We start from the raw sequence: 26,522 nt of genomic DNA on the forward strand, positions 1-26,522 counted from the left end.
AATATCAAGTTACGATATTAGACCATAATTATCGTACAATGTTAGCCAGTACAGCTAACGCAAATCATAAATTTGATTACGCGAACGACCCATCTTTTCTAGTACTTTCCTTATATTGAAAGCAATTTTAAACGAGAAGAGAAAGACACAGAGTATTATTATCTCACTTGTATCATTTAAACTAAGTTAAAAGAAAAAATACATTAAATGAAACTAGCTTGGTATTTTTAACGTATTTGTGACCATAGATTTTTAACTTAACCACAACAAAAATTAAGCAATAATCTTCTAAGCAAAACTCTGTAGACATTTTCTAAATACGCCTAAATATGTATTAAAAATTAACTAAGTCGTGCCTCTGGCTGATATTAATTTAAGTAAGTTTATTGTTGCAGTTTCTATACTGTTATTAAAGCTTAATAAAGAGTAGGTTAGTTTGAAAGTAACTCCCAGGTAACAAAAGAAATAAGAGTGTTAGAAATGTACTATAAGTACATTTATTATTCGGAGAGTGCATTTCAAAAATTCCCTATACAATTTATTACTAAATATAGGTAAATGAGAACCTGTTATACTATGACTTTGATATAGACGGAGACAACACAGTTCACGGCGTAGTTAAATAAAATAATACGCTCCCAATACTTTTGCAGATTACCTTAATTGATGAAACGTACTGACACAGATTCGCGTCACCTTGACAAAGTGTTACCCGCTGTTTGTTTATCGTGTCCCCTCGCCATGTAATGAGGATGTCGAACACTTCCATAATAGGCCCACTCATCCTTGTCATATTTATAATGCGATCATAAATTTATATAATAAAATACCTATCTAACTACACAGAATAACAAATTCTAATCGTATTCACACTGTTAACCTATTTCAAACTTTAAAAAAAAAATCAGAAAACAATGTCTTTCTACAAATGTGTGAGTCAGTTGTAACCACCGCACTAAAAGCATATGAAAGTAATGGAAATGAACACAAAAGCGTATTATGTTTTAATATAATGACACGATACAACTAAACGAAATGTTTATATGACTTCATACCGCAAAACGGGATAGCTTTTATATGAACTCTCATTTCATTTTAAATCAAAAAACCCCCAAAACATAACCGTAATTTAGAATGTAAAACAAGTCACGTAGCATTTTGTAGACTGAGATTGCAGCTAGAAACTGACGGGTTACGATAGAATTCGTCTGCGTCGTAAAACAGTCGCCTTTTCAGTTTATAAAGCTAGAGCAAAGCTGACTGTCTAAAACGAATTTTCACATGCTAACATCGCATAAGTTTATAGTTAGTAATAACGATCTTACAGTTCAAATTCTTTCGGAATATAAATGTCCAGAATACATCAATATTTGAAAATCAACATCAACTGGGACGTGGCTCGATTTATTTTATATATTTACAATTTAACTGACCAATAACTCACAGTAGACTACATAAAAATTTATACAAGTCGTAAAATACTATACGAGATATAAATATGGTATAGTAAATAAATAGTAAATATTTCGATTGACTATTTTATTAAAATAATATAATACATATACGTATATAGTCAATAGTGAAATTTATTGTTAGTAACATTACAAGCTTTCATTAAATTGGTAATTAGAAGTTCTGCTTTTTTCATAGCATATTTCGGATTATAAAAAGACCTCGTTGTTTCTTCTGTATGTTTAATACTAACACATAAATGACCTAGTATTTCAACTTAATATTTTAAGCAATTGAACAAGAATTAAAAAGTACTTTGTGCGACAAAAAGAATTCTTTGTAATCTGTTATATTGTAATTTAAGCATAATTATGCGTGAAAATTCGTAAAATTTTCGTATAACATAATGAAATTAACAGTTTTTTTTTCTCTGCCCACAAATTTACAAAAGCGAGAGTTTTAGTATGTTTTCTCAATACGTTTAAGCTTTATAATTTTGTTTATTTATTTTCTATTGCGTACTTTATTATCACAGTAATATAAAAGATAACAAATAAAAAATTGAAGCCTTAATCATGTTTAGTTGCAACATTACGACCAGAATGTAGATGTTAAAGGCTTAGTAGTTAAGTGCGTATCTCATTTGCTACTAAGCCCCAAGTTTATAACTCTTTTGTACTTAATTGCTGCTTAAATTTCTTGATATTAAAATCACCGTTTATTAAGTAGAATATTTGTTTCAGATTTATATTAATAACAACAACAAATTTTTAAAACCGTCCTCAAAATTAAACTTAGTGCTTGAATGTCCACATTTAATAGATTTAACGCTTCACTATAAATTTCCCATGAACGCTACTCCGAATAAAAACTTCTTGTTTTGCTTAACCCGATGAGAAAAGTTGAATACGAAATAATTACTATTAATTCCTTTAAATTTCAAATTTAAGTTAAATTCGACGCGAGGCAGAATTCGCCGTATTTGTATACGCAAAGATTAAAAAAAAAGTTTTAATAAGATAGGATAGATTACTTTTAAGATTAAAAAATGTTGCGTAGACTATTAGAAATAATGAGTCATGTATACCACATGTTTATATAATATATAAATCGTGTGGTTACTTTTTTATATGATAGGACTCGAAGTAGAGAACGCTTCTAAAACATGCCAGTTAATTTTCCTCATTCAATTGTATATATCATTTAATAATTAATACGATTTTGCCACTTTTGATAAGATCAAGTAAAGGTTAAAAAACCTATTAACTTAACCCTGGTCTGAGTACTAACAGACACAGAGAACCGAAAACATTTGAAATGTCTTTTATAAATCCTTTAAAGCTTCATACAGCTTAGTTGTGATGAAATTATCTTACCTTGGACAAAATAAATAGGTATCTCCTCAAAACCGTTTATTTTTACTTCATTCGTTTAAAATTTAAATTTTTATTTTTATTTTACCTTATAATTCTTAACCATAAAAAAGTTTGTCGGATTTGCAATTTTTTTATATATCGTCTTAATTTTTACTCTAGATACTTAGAGTATAAATTTAGATTTATTCTTATTAAAAATTAACTTGTCTCGACGTCATAAAACACGTCATGTATTCTGACAATAATCATACAGTTTTATACATTCTTCATGTTTATATTCACAAGATTTTTTCTTTAATTTTTAAAGTACTGTCATTTAAAAAGTAAAGTACGTACCTACATGCATATGTTAAGATTTGATTTGATAGAATGGGAAGGGTATTACGGGAGAAGGTATTTAATCATAGGAAAAATCTTTTTTTATAGTGAATTTTTGACTTTGGTTATTATGGCGTATAGCTTTTACGCGCGACTTCGTCCGAAAACAATAATTAAAAGCCGAAATGGCGAAAAGTGGATTGCCACGCCAAATGGAGGTCCGTGATCTCTGCCTACCCCTCTGGGTTACAGGCGAAGGTTTTGTAATAACATCCAATCTTCTCGATTTATAATACTAAATTATTTATCGTACTAATATTATAATGCGCATGTTTAGATTGATATATGGATGGATGTTTGAAGGTACCTATCACCAGAACGGCTTCAGGTAGAGCATAGTTTTATTATAAAATAATAAATTCGCTAATCTAGTAATATCAGGTGGCCGCGTGCTTCTTTGTCATCATACTAAAAAAAGTTCAAAGTAATTCCTCTATATTACATATTCGTATTTTTTCTCATTTATTTTTTATCCTTTTTTATAGTTAATTGTAGAGAGGACATCTAAACATCAAACGCTGTGTCCTTAGCTCGTTTTTAACTCGTATCCTTTGACAGGGTGCTGTAAAGGGACCATCAAGGTACTGTAAAATTAAAAATAAGATTGTTTTATTAAATTCGTATATTTTAACAAGATTTTTACGATGTACATACATTGAAGTTGAAACTTAAATGCTTCAAATTAATTTTTTTATATGTTTATGAACATATGTCTTCTTTGCTTTCTTTTCTCACACTCACAGATTACAATCACATATTTTTCCACGTAAGCTCCTACAAAGTGACTTCGAAACTTATTTTTATTATACCAACTTGAAAGAAAAAACTTTTAGAAGAAATTGTTAAAGCAATAAAATAGGTTTTATTTTAATGAAGAAATAATGCAAGAAATTACCACGTGCTTAAAGTTTTATAAAGTTGTTAAGTGTGATCAACACTTACAAGCGATGAAGTACGCTTTTTGCAACTTGATTGAAATGAGCTTTGGTGTTTACATTAAGCCAGTTTCACACGAGGGCGAAATAGTAAGTTAGAGCAGTAACTTAAAGTATAGTGGTACTAGTATTACTAGCTATTGTTTAAACGCACAAGACCGAAACAGAATTGTTTTGCTTTTAAGTGAGTCTCTAAACAATAGCATTACTGCATTGTCTACTGCTTTACTTTACTATTCTGTTCTAATCAGCATAAGTTTTGATGTGTGAACTTAATAAGAACATAAAAGTTGTGGAAGGTTAAAATGTTTTAAAACCTCTTTGTTTGCCATATATTTAATTCGTGTGCTATCAGAATAATGTTTTTGGTGTTGGTTTATCGTAGCATTTTTAAATAAGCGCCAATATATAGAGCTCGTTTAATATGCAACCTTATTTCACATTTCTTAGCTTAGAATCTTTGCTTGAAGTTCGATTACTAAAGTTAAATGTATTTAACTTATTCAACTCTTATCATTCAAGAAGTTAAAGTTATGTAACTGTGAATTCAAACATAAATTCAGGTATGTTCCTGATAAGACGGGACGTATTAAGATGTTTCCAAACTCGGATACAAAATTTATAGCTTACAAACTTTGAAACGATGATGATAAGTAAAAATGCTAGTGATTTTTAAGTAGTACAAAGTGAGCGACCATCTGTATTCGCTAAAATAGCGTACTGACCGTGGACAACTGCATTAATTAAATGTGTTGCCAACAGAGTCGGAGACGTATATAATGAAGATATTCCTTCCTATGCGTTCTTTTTTGGAATTCATAAAATCAATTTGCACAATTTGATCACCATTTTCATACAAAAGTGGGGCATTATTTCCAAGTGCTCGTAGAAGTGAATAGATTTTTAAATGAACCGTTTTAAAATTTAAAACCACGTTGCGTTTCTCTTAAAACTACATTGAATTCTTTGCATCAAAGCATTTTATGAATAGTATTATTTGAAATCAAAAATGAATGGGATCTTTTGTGTAGCGTAATCTTTTTGCAGATGAAAGGCAATTTGCATTTCCTTAATTATAGTAAAATATCTAGTATAAAAAAAGAAAAATAAAAATATCTCGTGTAGAAATACGTCATAAAATGAATCTACAAATAATCAAGATATTTAACGTTAGTTTGTGAGACCAAAATCTCTGTCTAAAACATAATTGTTTCTTTCATCTTTGACAAAACAGAGATAACAATAATATGTTTTAAACGGGGATTTTGGTCTCTAACAAGGAAGTGAAAGTAAGTAAAATAATACATATATTTTCCAATTCCCTTATCACAAGACAGATTCTTGATTTTAAAAGAAATTTTGGAATTTCAAAAGAAAATTGAATAACGTTTTTTTGCAACAATCTGTCAGTCAGTCTGTATTTCAATATTATTTGTTATCTTTAACGATAAAAATAAATTAAGTTAATTTTTTTATGTTTAAGATTATAAGAGCCTATAAGCATGAAACATAGACATATGTATACATTTGCATATGTTTCATTTACATATAATATTCCAGAAACATATAAGCTATGAATAATAACGAGAAAGTACAGGACCCCACAGTGCGTAGGCAAGTCACGACTTTACGGGCTGTTTTATATCGGAATTAGGTCCGTGATGTAATTTTAAAGGTCCCACAATCGCACTTTAAATATAAAGGGTGTGTCAGGTGGTTTTGAATACCATATACTATCTACTAATTTACTTTTAACTAGTTATTCATACGTGGTTCCATCATCGCGAATATAAAGTAAGAGCTATTAGCTTTGAGCTTTAGAAATGAAACTAAAATCTCGTCATAAATAAAGCCTATATCAGCTGGGGCTAGAGCAGTTTCCCAACAGTGAAAGATTTTTACAGATCAGTTCAGTAGTTTCGAGGGCTATTCAATATAAACAAACAGTCAAATATTTCCTCTTAATACTGTAATCCTAACTTGTCTTTGAATTAGGCACTAATTTTTTCGCAGAGTATTTGTGTTCATAATTATGTGAGCTTTTTATTAAGTTTTTAATTTATTTAGTTTAAAAGGACCTGCTGACAAGATTGACTAACCTCATTGCAAAAATGCAAATACGCTATCTGTGCAACATTACTAAACACAATTTGTATTCCAAACAGGTAAGGTAAGTCATTCCACAGTCATTGTAAATGCCGTTTAGTGTCCAAGCCGGGAAAATATTTAAAACAAATCAAAAACAAACTTTATCTTAAAGTGATATAATTGAAAATCGTTTAATATGAATGTGTTAAGGTGTAGTTTACTTTTTTTACAAAAATGGACTTAAATGTTATGGATTAAGAGTGAAATTGAATTGTACAGGTAGTTATGAATGACAAAGCCAGCTGTGGATAGGCGAATGAGTCACTCTATCCCTCTCTCAGCGCGTACAATGCGCGAGCGCATTATGAGCCACCGTTCGTTATGTCAGTTTGTGTACGTTTTCGCAGTGCGACACACTCCTCCGTCAGTGACGCACGTGTTTCGATCAAACAAAAATTGGCGCGAATTACATTTTAAATAATTTCGATAATGAAATAGTTAACAAGTGTATTTGGGATGACTGGTACAATAAATTACATCGTACGACTCGTAGTACTAACAACATTGTATTACGTTTTGTTGTGTGTTTTTAAAGAAATACGTCGTTATTGGACTGAAATTGATTTGTCGGTGCCTTGAATAAACTTGGGATTGTTTTGATTCAGAAACGATAATATCTGGTAAGTAGACTATCAATATTTATACAACTGACATGTAAAATTTAATTTTGCATACTTTTAAGTCACGCAAACAGCGATAATAGTAATGACGTGGAAAATATATTTTATACTTCCCAATTATATGTAATGAATTTTGTCTTTTTTGTCATAAAAATAGATATATTTCAATATATTTATCTACCTATTTTCAATAAAAAGAAATGGATAAATATAAACGCGTTTGTCCTTAAACCCGTAGTTAGTTATTTAAACGGCTATTGTGCATTTAACAAACGATTATACAAGGCAGTTAACACCATCTTTAATTGGCGACCATTGTTAAAAATACAACGATGTGTCACCCACAGAGGGTAGAAGCAATTAACTTGCTTAAATGAACAACCGCCGGTTTAAAAAATATACCCAATCGACCAAAAGCACTGCTATAATTGCTTCTAATAAAAAAAAGGTTAAGAGCTTTAAAAATTATTTGGATTAAGTTTTTTACTAATCAATAAATGTGATGTGTTCTTATAATAAACACGTGACAATAAACTTATTACTGTACTCATAGTTTTTAATTCATCATTAAGGAGGTTTAGTGTAGATTTATTATTTAAAAAAACTAAGCAATTCTAATAACTATTTAATTAATCTAATGCGACAGTTAAATACCTCTAGTTAATATCTCAGCCTACACTTCAGATTTAAAATTGTAATATTTATCTAAACATTGTTAATATTTAGTAAAGACTTCAAAATATTTTTTCAAGTCACATATGGGTCTCAGTTTACAGTAGCACTAATTGTAATTGTTTTGCTCTTAGCATTGGAATTCAACGTGTTTTATTACAACGAGAAATACGAGTGCTGACTACGAACTAAAATATTTCTCACCGTACAGTTGCAATTATAACGATTCCTTGAATTGTAGATTTCGTTCATATAAAAAGTAGTATTTTTTGTCAAGATTATGTAACTAAATGAAATAAATAAGATGTCACGCCTAGAAGAATATTAAAGACTAGCAGTCGCACGCGACTCCGTCCGCGCAGAATTAAAAAAGCAAAACGTAGTAATTAGCATATGTGTGCTTCCAGACTATGATCTACATCTGCGCCAAATTTCATCAAGATCCGTTGAGCTGCTCCGGAGATACCCTCAAACAGACATTCATCCGTCCGCCCATCTAAACTTTCGCATTTATAATATTAGTAAGATTACAAATATTGGTGTGACGTCTAGTACAATGTCTAGGTAGGCATAGAAAGAGATGATTCAATGACGGAAGGTAGTTGGATCACGGAGGAGAAGTATGTCAGTTCATTTAATAAAGGTATTTGAACGCATAAAGGACATATAAACTATTTTGTTTATATTTATGTGTTTGATAGAAGAAAGACTATTGACTCCTGTCAAAATTATAGCTGTCGCCCGGGACTCTGGCCGCGCGGCCTTTTAAAAATATTTGTAAGTAGCCTATGTGTTCGTCCAGACCGTGTTCTACATCTGTGCCAAATTTCATCAAGATCCGTTGAGCCGTTCTGGAGATACCTTAAAACAAACATCCATCCCTTCTAAACATTCGCATTTATAATACTAGTAAGATTAACTAAAATGACAACTAGCGTAATTATTACCATTGCTAGTGGTTAACGTTCACTATCTTATCATTTTAGTTGAGGTATGTTTTGTTTGCGTAAAAATTTGACACTATCATACTTATACAAATAATATGATATTTTTTAGCTAAATTAATAAAAACACAACTGGTCTTGTTTGGTTAAAATTGATTTATAACCAAGTGTTGCGGCAACCCTTATATCATAGATATTAACCACTTCCTGAGAAATGACTTCCTGAGGAAGTGATTCGTTATTGAACCAAAACAGGGGAGCTGAATACACCAATGTGTTCGGATGTTGAGTTTAGAAATATCTTTCAGTACCGTCAGCATAAAAGTGTACTCAATACAAAATTAGTACAAATATTTTATATGCTGACCCCGCTAATTAATTCATCAATTATGTATTTTATTGTAATAAGTATTAGTCATCGAGCTAAGTGCATTCTACCTAACTACCGATAAAGGCTTTGGTACCCGTGGCATAATGTTTGATCCCTTCACTCCTAATTTGGAGACCATAACATACTTTGGTTAGATAATATAGATAGTATCAACAAAAGTGACCAATTATTATAATTTTTTATTACTTTATGGTTATAATGCAATTATGAAATAGTCAACTTTTAACAATTGAACTTTTTTACAGAAGAAAAAAATCTGCTATAGCAAAATCATTAGTAGGTACGCGTACCAATATAAGCCTAGGAACTGATTTTTTTTAATGGAAAATAAAAATTAAAACTATCACACATTCAAAAATAATAAGTTTACGTCAAACTTCTATGGAAGTGTTCAATTTCCGTCGTGTTGACAAACCGTGAAAACAACAGGAAACTGACCAATCACCGTTGTCGAATTAATTTTAGAATATACCAATAATACGAAGAAAATAACGTTAATAAAGGCGAAGTCGTCCTGGGATCAAAGGTTTCTTAGAAACAAGATACGTTATATAAATGTGTTATTCATGACATTATTATAAACCAGTTTACGTTAAATAATATTAAGTTGGTGACGTAGTTATGATTTAGTCGTAAACAAGTAAACTAAAAACTAAGTTCTCAATACTTATTTCTATGGGAAACTTAGTTTTTAGAAGTGGTAACTGAAAGAATATTAAATGACGTTAGTGGCTATAACTTAACGGGGTAAGCAGAGAATCATTTTCTTTTGAGTCGTAGCATACTCTTATAAGGTCGCTTATTTAGTAAATCAATACTTCAAACTAGGACCCTTACCAAGAATCTGTCCAATTAATAAAATTAGAGTGTCTATGTAACATCGAAAATTTTGCGAACATGCATTTGCGTTGTATGTCTGTCTAAGTCCACATAGTTTTGAACGGGAAGGTAGGATGCATATTATAGGCTACTTTCGACCGCTAGTTCAATAAACAAAACACAGGTCCAAAAACGTAGAGTATTTTGCTGTTCTCGTGACACTATATTGTTTTATCATAAAACCTCACCACGTAATGAAGGCTGTGAAATCGATTTAACGAAGCGCATGGCATGACTCATGCTTTTCATTAATTTAATAAGTTATGTTCATTTTATCATTTGTATTATGCAGTAATTATCATGACTATAGCAGTGAAGGTTACGATTTATTGTACGTGCTTGGTATGGAATATTATAATACACTCCAAGTCTATTTAAGTTCTTAGGAACTGTTTAAGTACACATATTCTTGTGGTAGACGCCAGAAACAACAATGTCTGTTGCACGAATGAGTCGGCTCGACCGGTGCAATATCTACCAGGACCACACAGAAGACAGGCGTAAAGTGGAAGAAATTCCGCGTTTTGTCTGATAAGTGTGCGTCCCGGAGGCCTAATTTTTGTCCTTTCCCTTATCACTTTTTTCTTATAAGTAAAGGATAGGAAAAGGAGGTGGAATTTGGGGCAGAAGGGAACGCATTGGAAGTGGAAATATCTGCTTTCCGTGCGTTCCCTTGAGCGACGATTAGAGGTAGGCAACACATCTGTAATTACAGAAGTCTATGGGCAGCGGTGGCTGTGCAATTTCGTCGAATTCAGGTGGCCGCACGCTTATTTGCTACCCTATGGAATATAAAAAAGGGGTTCATGTTAGTCGTCCTTCGTAAATCTTGTACTAAAAAATGGAAATGAATAAACCAAATTTAACTATTTAATTATGTATCTTTTAATTATTTATAATAATTTATTGCTTTATGGTATCTATTTAGAAGTACTTTTACAACCTAATTTTATTTTAGATCATAAGTTAAATGTTCCATAACCTCCATTTGCATTGTAAAATAAAATCGAACACGTCATGCTATAGGTATTGTAGAACAAAACTATCCTAATTTGGTAACAAAATTGAAACTTTTGTACTGTGACATACTTTGTTCCACACGTGCGCGATCTGTCTCACTAATGAAAAGGAAACGTGTGACAGTATGTTGCGCACATGTTCTAAGACAACTATGCAACGAACATTATTTGAGCAGAGGATTCTTTTGTACGTTCGGACGTGGTAGTTTGAAAATTTAGAACAATTTTATGAAAGGATAGATTCGTTTATAATTGATAATATTATGTACGTATAATATATATTGAGATCAATTTTTTTTTGCAGTGGGATAGTTGTTGCTAAGCTTTCAATGACAACGCCTAAAACAGTTATTTAATCTTCTCTCTAGAAAATGTTTATTTTCGTGAATTATTTTGCTAAAACTTTCCTTCAAATTTAAATTACTGTGTGACTGTAATGCCTTGAAGCGCAGAAAATATTTTAAGGAGTAAGTATTTTACATTTGAAGTACATAATTTGAAACTATAAGTCCTTTAAGTCCAGATTTCTATAGCGACACCACATTAGACCTTTCTTGGAACATAATTTGAATTTATAATTATTCTGTAATTAACATAACGACCAAGAATTGCAAATCGAAATTAACAAAAACCCTTAATGTTTTAAAATTATGACGCAAAGAAATTTCTGCAATGTGGTAATTTTAATAAAATACCAAATTATTTCTGTTTCGTTTATAATAAACTTGTATAAAGTTTAACATTGTATATTTCGTTTCAAATCTTTAAAATAACGGAAGATCATCGCCAATTTATTAAAAAAAAACAGTATTTATTATTGTCAATGAAAGAACATTTGTACGACGTTTAACTAATTTGTTCTTATCAAAAAAGTTTTTTTTGCTATTGCTATCGCAGTCATAATAAATGTCTTGATACTTCCTACAACTTCAACGTAAATGATAACGATTGTAATAATTAGGTTATACGCGAAAAAATGATAAGCTACCAATAACAGTTGACACTATTCATACAGAATTTTAATATCTTAACTAATTTTTAGTAATGAGCGTTTTATTTTATGACTTTGATACATTTTAGTTGACTAACAAATAAGTTTTACTGTGGATTTTCCTATTTTTTTTTTGTGACTGAGTAGTCACTGTTTGCCTTGAGGAGGTATCTACAGTTTCACCGGGCTTGAGGTGGCCAGGCGCAGATGGCGCTTAGCCTAAACCTCGTTTAAGAGTAACTAGGCTCGAGGGCTCCCACAGGAGCCTCGGCTTGGGCTGTTACTTCGTTATTATTACCGGATTGGGTGATTTTCCTAATAATATTATCATCCTTTTCATTTTCATTAGCAAAACAGAGACAACATGTGTTTTAGATATGGTTAAAGAATGCTGAATGCTCGTCGTCTCCAGACCACCGTTGACTACATTGATGTTAAATTATTTCATTGTAACCAATTGTAAAGCCATACCTCATCGCAGACGGTGACATTACTCAGATAAAGTGTGACTAATTACAATTAATTGCAACAAAACAATAACTCAGTCACTTATTTCAAGATGTACAATTCTAGGGTTATCTGACGTGAATATATATTAAAATTTATGGTACTAGGAGCAACAGTTTATTTTATTAATTGAATAAAATATAAATTGTGCTAGTAGTTGTAAAAGTAATAAAGACAATTTGTTATCCGGTATAATCCTACGTAAAAACAAGTTTAATTTTAATGAAAACATTTTTAAAACGGTACATCGTGTCTTCTTAGCTAACAACACCGTATGTATCATTTTTATCAACTTTACAGGAGACGAAAAAAACTGTCTATTTTAAGAAAATGGGTGTTTTTTTTTAGTAATTTCTTAATTACCTAATTAGCGGTTAAGAAAGAATTATTTCTTTAGTTTTTGTCGATTTACTCTATTCTAACTTTTGTACTATATTTCTTTACCTTTCAATTATCATAACTAATCATCAGCAGCTCCATCTAATAACATTCAAATGTGAAAACCGCCAATTTTCGACTTCAGCGGTGTTGTAAGCTAAGGGACGATATAGAATTCCAAATTTAAAAAACATAAAATTTTCATAGTTGATATTATTTTTCTAGTTAAAACTATTATAATCATGTTGTTTAATATCTATGGTAATATTACCAACAGAGAAATGTCCTGTTTCGATGTTTAACGTTATTAGAAGATAATTTTAGTAAACTTTACTTTGCCTATTAAATGAAAAGATGCGTTAAATTTTATAGTAGATGTAAAATCCCATGTAGCATTTGTTATCGTTTATGGGTCATATAAATGTCGTTTTATTTGTAATGAAATACAGGTTTTTCGATAATATTACACTTTTAAGTCATGTACTTTATTGTTTTGCAAATTTTTCTCATATAGTGTGTAATTTTATATACACTTGTTCGTTTGAACCCTTATCATTATTTCCAGTTTTTATCTATTTCGAATAGTTTTTTGTTTGTGAAATAACATTTTATCATCTTAAATAGATTGAAGTGAACACCAAATTTGTATTCCAATCAACGATTCTCAAAGCAAAAGACAGGTCTTGAGATGTGAAGCTTGTATGTTGGTGACAGAACACTTCGTAGCATAATTGGTGCGGTTGTGCACAAAGAGGTCTTTGCAATTCACTCCCGATGGAATAATTATGGAAATTGCCAGAAAATGGGCCAGACGATGACACCGGAAGTTGGCAATAACCATTTGTTTTATGTATTCTAAGAAGAACTGTTCCGAGTATTGAAAAACAAAGAAATATTGTTTTACTACGGTAATTGGAGGGATTCTTGCAAATTTCTTGTTGTTAATTTCATAAATATTGGATGACATTATATCATACACATTTTTACGACATGAAGATTAATTTTTTTTAAGACATAATCTCTAAACAAAAACGGAAAAATTATGCCGATACATTTAAATCTTTCCCTGAGAGAGATTTGTACATACGAACAATTACTTCAAGGGTCTTTATAAGCATGTGTACTTCTAGACATATTTAATTTATTTTATACATTGTAAACCTATATAACCTAAGTGCCATATAACAGGCGAGTTATCATAACTTGGCGCTACTACTTTAAATTGCTTTCATGTAAATTGTACGCGTCCCTTGTGCCCTACGTCACGCCTCACGCGACGTGTGCGGTGTGCGAGCTCCGATATCACAAATATAGAAATGGTTAATTTTAACCACAGTTATAAGTCTAATTATAACCTCCATAACTTACCCAAGTTATGTATTGTCATTATAAAGTTGAAAGCACTAGATCGCATATTGTGGAAGACATTGGGGTAGGCCCATAACTGGTAGTGGACTTACACAGGTTCGTGATGATGATGAAGTTAATGACGATAATTCTTTATAAGCTATTTGACCTATAAACACGATTTTTCACCAGGTTTATCAGTTCCAAAATGTCATGTAGGTTGAACTATAAAAATGTAAAGTTTATCTAGTAATATTTTATTTATCTTACAAAATGTTGAATGTTTTATTAATTAGTAAATATATTTTTTTACATTACTAAATTGTTTACAAACAGGTCGTAATAATAAAATCATACTTTGACCTGTTTACTGTTTTATACGAATAACGCATAATCCTTTACTTTGGTTAGCACATGTTTTTAATTGTAAACTTTTTCAATCAAATGCAAAAGCTTTTTATGCAATTTAAAAAGCTGAAACTTGAACTTTTCTAGGTTATAATTAAATTGGTATTATTTAATTTATTCAATAATCTGTCATAGCACTTTTTTAAGTCAAGAACTATGTCACTTTAAAATACATTGTCACGTAGCCCGCATCTAAGTGGTCACTCAAATTGTCTCAATTGTGTTTAATTGTCGGTTTGTCGTATCATTAAAATGATGTTAATTCCTACTATTATTCGGCTGAGCACAATCTAACGTTAGTATAGTTATGTTTACAGAACATAGACGTAATTATAATAATTAAATGATAACCATCGAACGCCTGTGAATGTAATAAGCAGTAAGATCTGTGTAAGTAAGATCAGAGCAATAAATGTCAAGGAAAAATAATAGACTAAATAAGAATCAATGGATGTATAAGTACTGACTATATTTTCTTACTAACTTCATAATTTCAATTCAATAATTTTAATCAATTAAATATTTAAGTGATCGAATCATCATTGAATCGAATCATAACTAGACGAAAGAAGCGAATCAATACTAGACATAGATTCGATGATTTCCAAACCTAAAATAAATTAAATTGCTTTCATTAAAAAGGTACTATCTTCGGGTTAATGCTATTTAAGACGGAACTAAGCAGTTCATTGGTCGCACTATATTTAAAAAGTCTGCTTGTCCCGTATTGTACATCCGGCTATCGAAACAATAGCAAAATTTTATTACGTGAGCTTCCTTCTGATGGCATCTGGCGAGCAAACTTTTTGATCTTGCAATATCCGTTTCATTGTTTGGTCTACGATTCTTTTACTTATTTTGCTTACAGTTTTTTTTACCTTGTTGCGAACACCCACTCGCTCGTAATGAATAAGATATTTAAGTTTCTTGTCAGAAAAGGAATAATCAATGATTTGGCTTTATAAGAAAGAAAAAAAAGAAAGAAATAAATCTTTTTTACGCTAAATATCGGTATGATCATATTTTCTTTAAAAGTTTTTTAATTATCAATTTATTTTTACTGTAATATTTGTCGTATTTTAATGTGTTTTTGAACTTAGACTTTAGCAATTAAAAGCGGTAAACAAGAACCTGGTTTTCCTTAGGCATATTATAATCTTAGAAGTACTGATTATAATATTAGCGTTCAATTGTATCCGATTAAATAATAACAAACATAGGTCAATGTACTGCAAAGCAAATCAATTTCAATCTAGAAATATTATATTGAACCGTCCGTTGTAGATCGGTTCAGATAACGTTTCTCATCAACAAAGTCAAGTAATTATATATCTTGGAAATTATATGATAAATAATAAACCATTTATTATCCTTACTCGTATTTATAAACTTTCTATATTTCACCGTAAAATAGTAAATGTATAAAAATATCGGAAGTATTTAATCGATCGATATACGTAAATTGTTTGCATTTTGTCAGCTCAATTCCAAGATATTTTAAAAAGTAGCAGTATTTACATTTTAACAATGACATAGAAGCGACCAATTCAAATTCATTAATTGCTTTCCGTCCAATTAATTTGTAGCATTTTTGTTTCGCCTGTAGTATTTTTCATTAAACCTACGGATCAATGGGTGATTTATCAAAACGGATTCCGTCAGGGATTTCTATTCGAAATCATTTCTTTTATTGCCGTTCGCAATCGTGACTGGAATATTTACGTAGGCGGTAAACACCGCTGTGATTCATACATTGTTACGTTACAATATAACCATCTGTAGCATTCTTAAACTATATCTACATATATAAAAGAAAGTCGTGTTAGTTACACTATTTATAACTCAAGAACGGAAAGAAAGTCGTGTTAGTTACACTATTTATAACTCAAGAACGGCTGAATCGATTTCACTGAAAATTCGTGGGCAGGTAGCTTAGAATCAGGAAAAGGACATAGGATAATTTTTACCCCGTTTTCTATTTTTTATTCCGCGCGAACGGAGTCGCGGGTAAAAGCTAGTATTAAAATATAAGACAGTTCTACTACATAAAACACCAAAGTGTTCATATCAAAACCGATTGTCAGTAGTTTTTTTTTTATTATTATTGACTGTACTGAACATCGATTAAATTTATTGTGATTGATTAAAAATTACCAGTTGACCTACGGTCAGGGGGGAAGGTTATTGCTCCCACAGCAGCCATAGAACATAGTTGTAACTATTAGTATGGTATTACTATTTTATAAGTAACTAGCTTTTACCCGCGACTCCGTCCGCGCGGAATAAAAAATAGAAAACGGGGTAAAAATTATCCTATGTCCGTTTCCTGGTTCTAAGCTACCTGCCCACCAATTTTCAGTCAAATCGATTCAGTCATTCTTGAGTTATAAATAGTGTAACTAACACGACTTTCTTTTATATATATACTAGCTTTTACCCGCGACTCCGTCCGCGCGGAATAAGAAATAGAAAACGGGGTAAAAATTATCCTATGTCCGTTTCCTGGTTCTAAGCTACCTGCCCACCAATTTTCAGTCAAATCGATTCAGCCATTCTTGAGTTATAAATAGTGTAACTAACACGACTTTCTTTTATATATATAGATATATAGATTTAATACAGCAGATTATAACTTTGATTTAATTTGAAGGTGACCTTAAAAGTACAATAGATAAATTTTAAATTAATTTCCACATAAAATACTTGATAAAAAGTTAAAGGTCGTAGTAATAGTAGGTTACTTTGTAACAATTTAAAAAGCAGTACACTCGATAACCTTGAAGACGCTAAGTGATAAAACTATAAAACCCATATTAAAACAGTGACGTTTTTATCTGACGTCACAAGTTGCCAATTTCCACTTCCACTTCTCGATTTCTTTTTACCGTATACTCAATATGGACTCAAATAATGATAAGGTGGTAAATTGAAGATAACTTGATTTGTAAGCAATGAGTTCTATGTAGGAGCAATGTTAAATGTAGCGCTATTTGCTCATTGCTTTTACAAGGCATTGTGGTGATGTTAGCGTAATCGACGATTAGTCACCACTTGTGAACGCATGTGAAAAACGGTTCTAAAACACGGATACTGCTTTTACATTCGTTTAAGGATGGTCATGTTTGTGTTTATATTGTTGTTTCCTTTCCATTGGAATTGGGTTTGAGTGGTTTCTTAACATGTTTAGAACATCAAATTTCAACGGAATGTAGCCATTTTTCAACAGTCAGTTGTCAACATGAACAATATCTATATCTATATATATAAAAGAAAGTCGTGTTAGTTACACTATTTATAACTCAAGAACGGCTGAATCGATTTGACTGAAAATTGGTGGGCAGGTAGCTTAGAACCAGGAAACGGACATAGGATAATTTTTACCCCGTTATCATTTTTATTCCGCGCGGACGGAGTCGCGGGTAAAAGCTAGTAGTAATATAATAATAATAAAAATAAATCATAATTAATGCTATAACGCACAACACTTATTAATTAGAAAATACGCTTCATCTTTAATTAAATGTTATGACAGAAAACCTTTAATAATTTAACGAAAACATTGTTTACATGTAATCTGATATTCTCTGCGGCGAGAGAGAAAATCTCTAGTTATTAATTAGTCTGTGCGATGTCGCCCTTAAATTAAGATGACTACTTGCCAATGATTGGTCTCTGAAAATATCATCTAACAATACATCTCTGTTGTGTAAAAGATTTAACGAACCGAAACTTTAATTACGTTAAAGAAAATTTCTACATCATTTGTCACGTGTCGCTTCAAGATGTTTAACATTATTCTTGACTGATCTAAAAACTTAATACAGCAATTTTCACCTCTATTGATGCGCATTAGATATAAATGTGACCTCAATTTACTTGTAACACATTAAAATAGTTGAAAGATATTCAATCTTATTTTCATCGCAGTTAAGTTCAATTGTGAACAAGTTTTATAATGTATAACATTATGATGATGCAGTATTACCTAGTTAAAATGTCTGTAGAAGAATTTTCGTCAAATTATAACACGTGTAAGTCATTTACTTTAATATTTGGGAACTATGACATAAGTTCTTATTGATTGGGGATGCCATAAAGAAGTAGGTATTTGAGAAAGTGCCGTGTAGTCCAAATATTTTTTTTAATTCCCCAGTCAGGCTCATTTTTATTTCAATAAAGGTTTTCAATTCGTAGTAATTCAATCAAATTAGTAGTTGGGCAATAAAACAAAATAATCTGATCTCTACACTTCGTTAGTTTTTATTTACAAATGTTAGCAAGAGCTAAATAGGCATAAGAAGGATATCAGGTAAATTAGAAGACCTTATTTATTGTAGCAGGAAATTAAACACGTAATGACGACCTTCTCGCTTCCTCGATTTAGTCTTCGTGTTATTAATAAAATAAAACATTACTGTCGTACTCAGAGTTTCATACTAAGTCTTCATTAAGAATGGCCCTTAGTATACATCAAGAGGCAATGCGAGTTATTTAAAAAAAGTTCTAAGCAATATGGGACACTAGATCGGGATTCTAAACTGCATTGCTTCTTATTTGCTTTCCCTATTTAGTTAGTTTTGAAACGAATGATACTGGCCGTTTATAATTATCAAGCTACCGAAGCATGAGAATATTTTTGTGTATCTTTAGTTAAGTTAATTTAAAACTTATTTCTTACAAAGTAGAGTTTAGGATCGAAGAGTTGCGAGATAATTGACATGATAGTTATTCACGCTTCGTTCACTTCACTGTAGATCGATAGGGTATTGGATAATTTGACAACTGTTCCAATGTGCACTCGTGTTTAAAGTCGATTGTAGCTTTATGACAGTGAAACTATACTGCAAGATTTTGTATAGGAATAATCATTAACTGACAAAGTAGGTAATAATAATAATAAGTGTTCTGCTTAGTGTCTGAATTTATATTATTTTTGATACTTAATGAAATGAAAGAAATATGTGTATAAAAGCTAAAGCTCTTAGACCTTATTCTGTCGCTATTTGAGTCAAGCTTTGAAAAATGTTAACCCTGTTTTTTTAAGAAAGAATGTCGAAACCTGAAGAATAAATGAATGTGTTTCACTAAACCAGGACGGAAGAAAACGTTAGTGTTCATGAAATACGTGCTTGTTGACACAAGTGGCAAGTGCCAAATGGCACGTTTGGCCTATAACATAAATATTGAACATTTGGATAAAGATTTAAGATGTTCAAACATTTTTATGTAAATCCCATTATAGTAAATTTTCTAAAGTTGTTTGTTTTCACAATGTTATGTTATGATATTTTATTAATCTATATTAACACGATCACTGCTACTGTCATAATAAAAAAATTATTGACATGGAACGTGTTAAGAGGAAGGATTTTAAGTTTTTTTTTTTTTTAAGTAACGTTAATAAATCTAGAAAGTTTGTTACTCTAACAACGAGAAAGGTATTTGATTAAATTTGTTAGTAACTATGCTCTGACCGTCATTTCATATTTAAATCATATGACATCGTTTTGAAATCTTTACATCTGTCGATTCAGTCTACAAATGCTGACTCAGTCCGCATTCTCCGTGCGAATCTCAGGTATCTATGAGTCATCATTACACGTAATATGACAATTTGTCTATATTATGTACCGTTTCAAAGTATTTGTCATTAATACCGCTACAAATAACTTACATTAACATGAAAAAAATACACAGTTACTGTCTTAACTCACTTTGTATCTGGTTAAGTTGAATTATTCATAACCTCAAAATATATTTTCTGACCACATTCCTGACCACATCACTGACCATTTGACCTCATCAGTTTGAACTTCCGAAACACAAGCATAAAACGACAAAATGTTTTCATAATTCATCGTATTTTGAAAAAAAAAACAGGATCTAAAAGTTCTACTTGGAGGTTTTTTTTTTGTTGAAATTCAGGGTTACATTTTGTTCAATTCAATTGCAGAGAAATCGAAATAAGCGTAACTGGCGTATCGAGTAATACTTAATTTGTATACAAATCTCGAAATCTATGCCAAGAGGCATAAGTTCGGATCTATCGGGAAAGTTATTCTATGAATAATAAACAGAAAACAAAATAGAAAACATGATACGTACAGGGACTTGTATTAGTGATCATTTATTCCAAACAAAATAATACAAACGATATAGAAACAAAGAAAGTAAGTACTATGAAAAATATTGTTATCTCGATTTTTTCGAATGAGAATGACAGAGATGGCAATAGTGAATTTACACGTTTACGTGATATCCTACACAATTCCCAATCCTAGTTTATATGCCACTAGCTATGCACCCGCGACTCCGTCTGCGCGGAATAAAAAAAAAAAAGCACATATGATAAAAAAGTTCCTATGTCCGTCTCCTAGTTCTAAGCTAGCTCCCCATCAATTTTCAGCTAAATCAGTTTGACCGATCATGAGTTACAAATAGTGTAACTAACACGACTTTCTTTTATATATATAAGACTAGCTTTTTCCCGCGACTCCGTCCGCGCGGAATAAAAAAAAATAGAAAACGGGGTAAAATTTATCCTATGTCCGTTTCCTGGTTCTAAGCTACCTGCCCACCAATTTTCAGTCAAATCGATTCAGCCGTTCTTGAGTTATAAATGGTGTAACTAACACAACTTTCTTTTATATATATAGATATATAGATAGATTATGAAATTTGATTCAATGCCATTTTGTCACAACTTTTGTATTATCTTTCAATATATCCGAACCGAAGCATACAAAATTCAATTTTAGTCACAACATTTTCATTTATCAAACTAAATATTTATAATATTAAGTGGTTAAATAAAACATTCAATTCTAAGGAATTTAAAAGTACACGTCCAACAACAATGGATTTTAGTCATCATAACTTTCCGTCCATTCATGTACATGAATAGAAAGGTTTTGAACGTTAATTTATGTCGCCTTTTCGAACGCATGTATGGAAGAGTAATTTCAAATGCATATCTTTTCATAGAGACAAAGCAATCTTACAAATCATTGACTTTAGTCGACCATGAATGACTACATATTAGAATATTAATTAAATTTGTCATCTGTATTGCTCAAGATTCATAGCGCGTTCTCGTATAGTTACATATTGCAAAATTGAAAGATTCTTCGCTTGGAAGGCATTGAAATAGTCTGTTGTATTATTGAAGTGCAATGCACATTTTTACTAGAAACCTTACTATTTAAAAAAAGGTCAACATTCAAGCGGTTTACCTAATTTTGTACAACCAGGACACAAGATAAATGAATTTTCGGTTTGCTTATCACACAAAAATCTCATAACCTAAACAATTGAATATAACGACCACGTCAGTACTAAAGTCCTCGTGATAATTTTACGATCAAATCAATCCATATAACAGCTGGTTCAATTTCAATAGTCATTTCGGAGAAGATAAATCATTCAATCTGTCTCATTCAACACATTTTAACAAATCAATTCATGATTCAGTCCTCATTTGGTCAGTTGAAGATAATAAGACGATAAATTAAGGACGAAAAACGAACTTGCTCGAATACGAATCCAAGAAATATTACTACGTTAAGGTAGGTTTGCACGGTGCATAGTTGTGAATTGTCCATGACTCAACGCGGAAACATTATCGTCTGTTACAAAGCGGACAACTTCGTGTCTGTAGGTCAAAATTGCGTGTCAGTAACTGTAAACTTTGAGTCGTTGTAGGTTTTCTTTATATAAAACTAATATAAAAAGATAATATCATCCCTGTTATTCTTTTTGAGAAAAACAGAGATAAAAATGTATTAATTAATGCATTTCTACAGTGCATACTCACTTCGTTGTCCATAGTCGTCAACCCTTCTCATTATACCGTGGAAACTCGCCTTTAAGCTATAACTACCTGTCAATTTTTGCCTCTCTGAGGAAAAATGTCGGCACCAGCCACCGCATTAGTCAGTTTCGGTGACTCATATTTTTTTTAAGATAAATTTCTGTCATCGATTACATTTCCTCGAACGATTTTGAAAGACGTCATCAATTAAATAGACGGTAACATATTTCATCATTTTCATTATAATAAGTGTTATTTAGTTTTATTTAACAAACATTCTTATATCACAACTTAATAGAGATATAATTGGGCCAAACTATTATTTTATTTGTATATCACTAGCTTTTTCGTGCCACTTCGTTTGCGCAGAATTAAAAAATTTCTCATGTGTTATTCGAGATTATGTTCTATATCTGTGCCAAATTTCAATAAGATTTGTTGAATTGTTGCAGAGTTATCCATATCCTCTTCCAGACTGTGTTAGTACAGAGTAGACGTAGTCGTCTGTACCATATTAGCCGTTTTGTTTATATCTAGTAACAAACATCCATCATAATACTCGCATTTATAATGTTACTAGCTTTTGCCATAAATTGTCCGCGCGGAATTAAAAAAAATCTTCCAGACTATGCTCTACATCTATGCCAAATTCAGCGAGATCTGTGCTGCCGAAGATACCTTCTAACGAACATCCATCCATCTAAACATTTATAATATTAAAGTAAGATAATAAAATTATTGAGGGTTAGATTTTTATTACATGCATTAAAATTTGAAAAATTGTATTAAAGATTTTAGATAAATATATTGCATCTTATTTCTTTAGTAAATACTTAATTTAAAGTCAACATACAGTCTCAAAGAATTTCTAACATCAGAGTATCGGGAAATAAAAGTCCCACGTGCTATTAGGAAATAAGATGACTGACAAATAAGTTTCTTATCGTTTGATCGTGATTGCATATGTTCGGAGAAATCTCGAGATTATGTTATTTTAAAGAGTTTTACCATTGATAATTTACCAGTTTGATATGGTTCAGTTTGAAATCATCGAGGGAGATGTTTAATAACTAATCACACTGTGAGCGTTTCTCTCTTGAGTTAAGGTTCTTGAGAGATAAGGTTCTTTATCATAAACTAAGACATGAATAACTCATAAATTATGAAAAATATTAAATGGAAAAAGAAAAGAAAAATATGTCGCTTTTTTCCCAAGTAATTTAATAATTATTTTGTTAAACCTTTCAATCATCTTTTGTCTTCGCAAAACAGTTTATTAATATTCCGAAAGCGGGTTTAGTATGACGTCTAATTAAATTAAAATTGTTTAAAGGTTAAATGAACTTATTAACTTCAAAGTTATATACGAGTACATTGATAAAACGTGCAGTGAACGGCGCCGGCTGTGTCACCTTGTGTTTCCACTATCACAACACATGTAGAAAAACATATTAACGTCCCTCTTACCTTCGAAAAAGACAGTGATAGGAACGTATTCTTATACAAGTAATAAGTTAAATATTATTCGAACTTTGCATCCGAAAATAAATTTTCCTTACAAAATGACGTTTTTCAGAGGATAAATAATTTACGATGCCAATGCCTATATAATAAATTAATTAAGAAACGTACACATTACTTTCAAAATCCCGCATGAGATATAACTGGGTAAAATTATTCATTGTTAGTTCATATATTTAGATGTCTAATTGAAAACAAATCTGACGTTAGAAAATTGCTACTCGTTATCATAGAAATGATTCTTTGCAATAAACGATATTTATTTTGCGGATAACCACAAATGTAACCGCTCGATGGTAGTAGGTTAAGGTCTGAAGAACTCAAGCTGAAAGTCAGGGCCTAATACTTACCTAGACATAGTTACCTTTAAAAAGAACTTAGGAGTTTCATCAATGCAAGATAGAAAAGTTATTAAGAAATAGACAATTTACCCATCAAATATCATGAAAGATCATACAATGCTGGCTGTAAAGAAAATTTAATTAAAATTATATATCGAATAAAATTCAATAGGAAGAACTAATATTGAAGAGCGACGCAGTCCGCATATGACGGCTCTTAGTGAAAAATAAAAATAGCAATACCAATGCTGCGATAGCAATGCTTATGGCATTATATATTAAATATTTATAAATCCTGTTTATTTCTTAAATCAATTTACAAAATACTAACAACATTACAAATATCAAATAAATTTCACAAACGAAATCTTATTTAGTAACGAAAAACATTTCTGAAAAAAGAATACCTTTACTGATTGAAGTTATGACAATTGCTTTTGAAGAAAACAAACGTTATAAGTTAACGTTCTTTAAAAATAATTTAAATTTTGTCAAATAATTTATAATACATTATAGTGTGAATAAAAGGGACAGAGGCGAATGAACTCAATATTGGTTGAAGCATGAACATTTAATAGGTCTGTCTGGCTCCTTTTATTGCGGAGGTTGAATAAACGAACAGCCCTATATACGCAGAAGCAAAGATCCAAGACTATAAACAAGAAAAGGAAACTATTGGACTAGACCATTCAAAATCTACTACAAAGGGAGAGATAAATTAGGGTTCCAACATTTTCTCGCTCTACGACATATTTGAACACGATTGTACCAACCAACTTCCATAATGATTTCATTCATTTTATGTGTATATTCTACGATAAGATAGGTTATATTTTATATACTGGAATAGTATGTATTCTAGGATAGTATTTAACATTTCGAAGTTGAAATCAGAATTTGAATTTTTGTTTATTAATATTTACGTACGCCCTGTTATTTGTTATTCATGTTTAGGCTTCCAAAAAAAGAAAGTATTATAGAAATTGGTTTCAATTAAAATAAAGAAAAACTCTACCGATTTAAAAGTAACCAGTACCAGTAACCATCCAATTTGTACAGTAAATGTGACCCATCGATCACATAAAGAGTTCTAACGGAAACGTATTATTTACATCTCCAAAGATCAAAATAATCATCATTTTGGAGCTTATTTAAGATTAATATCAGAAAAGAATGTTAAATTTTAATTCAAAGTATTCACAAATTTATGAAAAGAAAAAAAATATAGAATTTTATACACAAGATTGAGTCGTCATGTTTCCTCTTTAGTTAATAAGATTATAAGATTCTAAAAATAGTAAGATTATTAAGATTGACCGGAAATAAAATTTGCCCCAAAATAAATTCATTCCAGTCGCTTTGAAATTTAATGATATTTAATTTAACGAAAGAAAGATCCGAGAACAATGCTCCGTACGGATTTTATTTACGCTGCAAATATTTTTTTTCCAGAAACTGCAACATTATAGTAGAGCTTCGGTATTAATTTGAAAAGACAGCACTACTGTGAAATAGGCAAAAGGTTATTCATATAAGAATTAAGTATATTCTTGTGATACGTTGTTTCTGTTGTCATGTGCATGGGGGGCGCTAGTGAACTATTGTAATTTAGTTTCATTTATGCGCACTGGATTAAATAAGTTTGTAAGTAGGTCATTTTACAAATCTTACTAATAAAACTAAAATTCTAAATGCGAATGTTTGGGTGTTAGCTTGGATGGATGAATGGATGATTGTTAGAAGGTATCTCAAGAAAAACTGCATAGATCTGGATGAAATTTTGTAAAGATGTAGAAAACTCTCTAGAAGAATACACGGTTATTTAAGAAGTTTTTAATTCCGCGCGGATGAAGTCGCTAGCATAAGCTAGTATATTATAGATTTGATAGTGGAGTATTAGGACTACTCTCTACTCATTTTTAAGGAATTAACTTATTTATTTCTTTCTGCTTATTTTTGTTCTAAATCACGTTATTAAAATAAAAGCTACTAATTATTTTAGTAACATTTTAAAGAGTATAAAACATTTTTGCTCTTTTATTAAGATTAATTTCGATCGTCTGTCTTGAAGAGGATGTTAAATGTCCGTGGGCGCTTCCTTCATTGAAGACAATGAGCGTCATCCACTTAACATTTGTCGTGTTAAATTAGTTAATTGTCAGTGCAACGGTCTCTGGAACTGGTTACAAACTATCTTGCTTGAGATTAACTACTTCCAAGTCCTAATTAATACGATATTTATGGCTGAAAATATGACTCTGAGGACACTCGCACCAAACATTTCTTAACCAAAAGCACATTAAAGAACTTTCAGATGTACATAATATTTAAAAATAGTACTCTTTACTGTGGGCCTTGATACGATGGCGATTTCCACAAATATTGCTGCTAGGCTTAAACCCAGT

General features: G+C 31.0%; 1 protein-coding gene across 2 annotated transcripts in view; it reads left to right on the forward strand.

The window, feature by feature from the left end:
• Nucleotides 1-6,624: 6,624 nt before the first annotated feature.
• LOC106713941 (G-protein coupled receptor moody) overlaps nucleotides 6,625-26,522 on the forward strand; it is a 30,293-nt gene continuing 10,395 nt past the window's right edge. The window contains exon 1 of one of the 2 annotated variants that reach the window (XM_014506846.2): nucleotides 6,625-6,909. The gene's annotated coding sequence lies outside the window, so the exon portion shown is untranslated. The remainder of the gene's footprint in view (nucleotides 6,910-26,522) is intronic. The other variant, XM_014506845.2, reaches the window with a different exon arrangement.

The sequence above is a fragment of the Papilio machaon genome, chromosome 14 (genome assembly GCF_912999745.1).
Source record: "Papilio machaon chromosome 14, ilPapMach1.1, whole genome shotgun sequence".
Lineage (NCBI taxonomy): Eukaryota > Metazoa > Arthropoda > Insecta > Lepidoptera > Papilionidae > Papilio > Papilio machaon.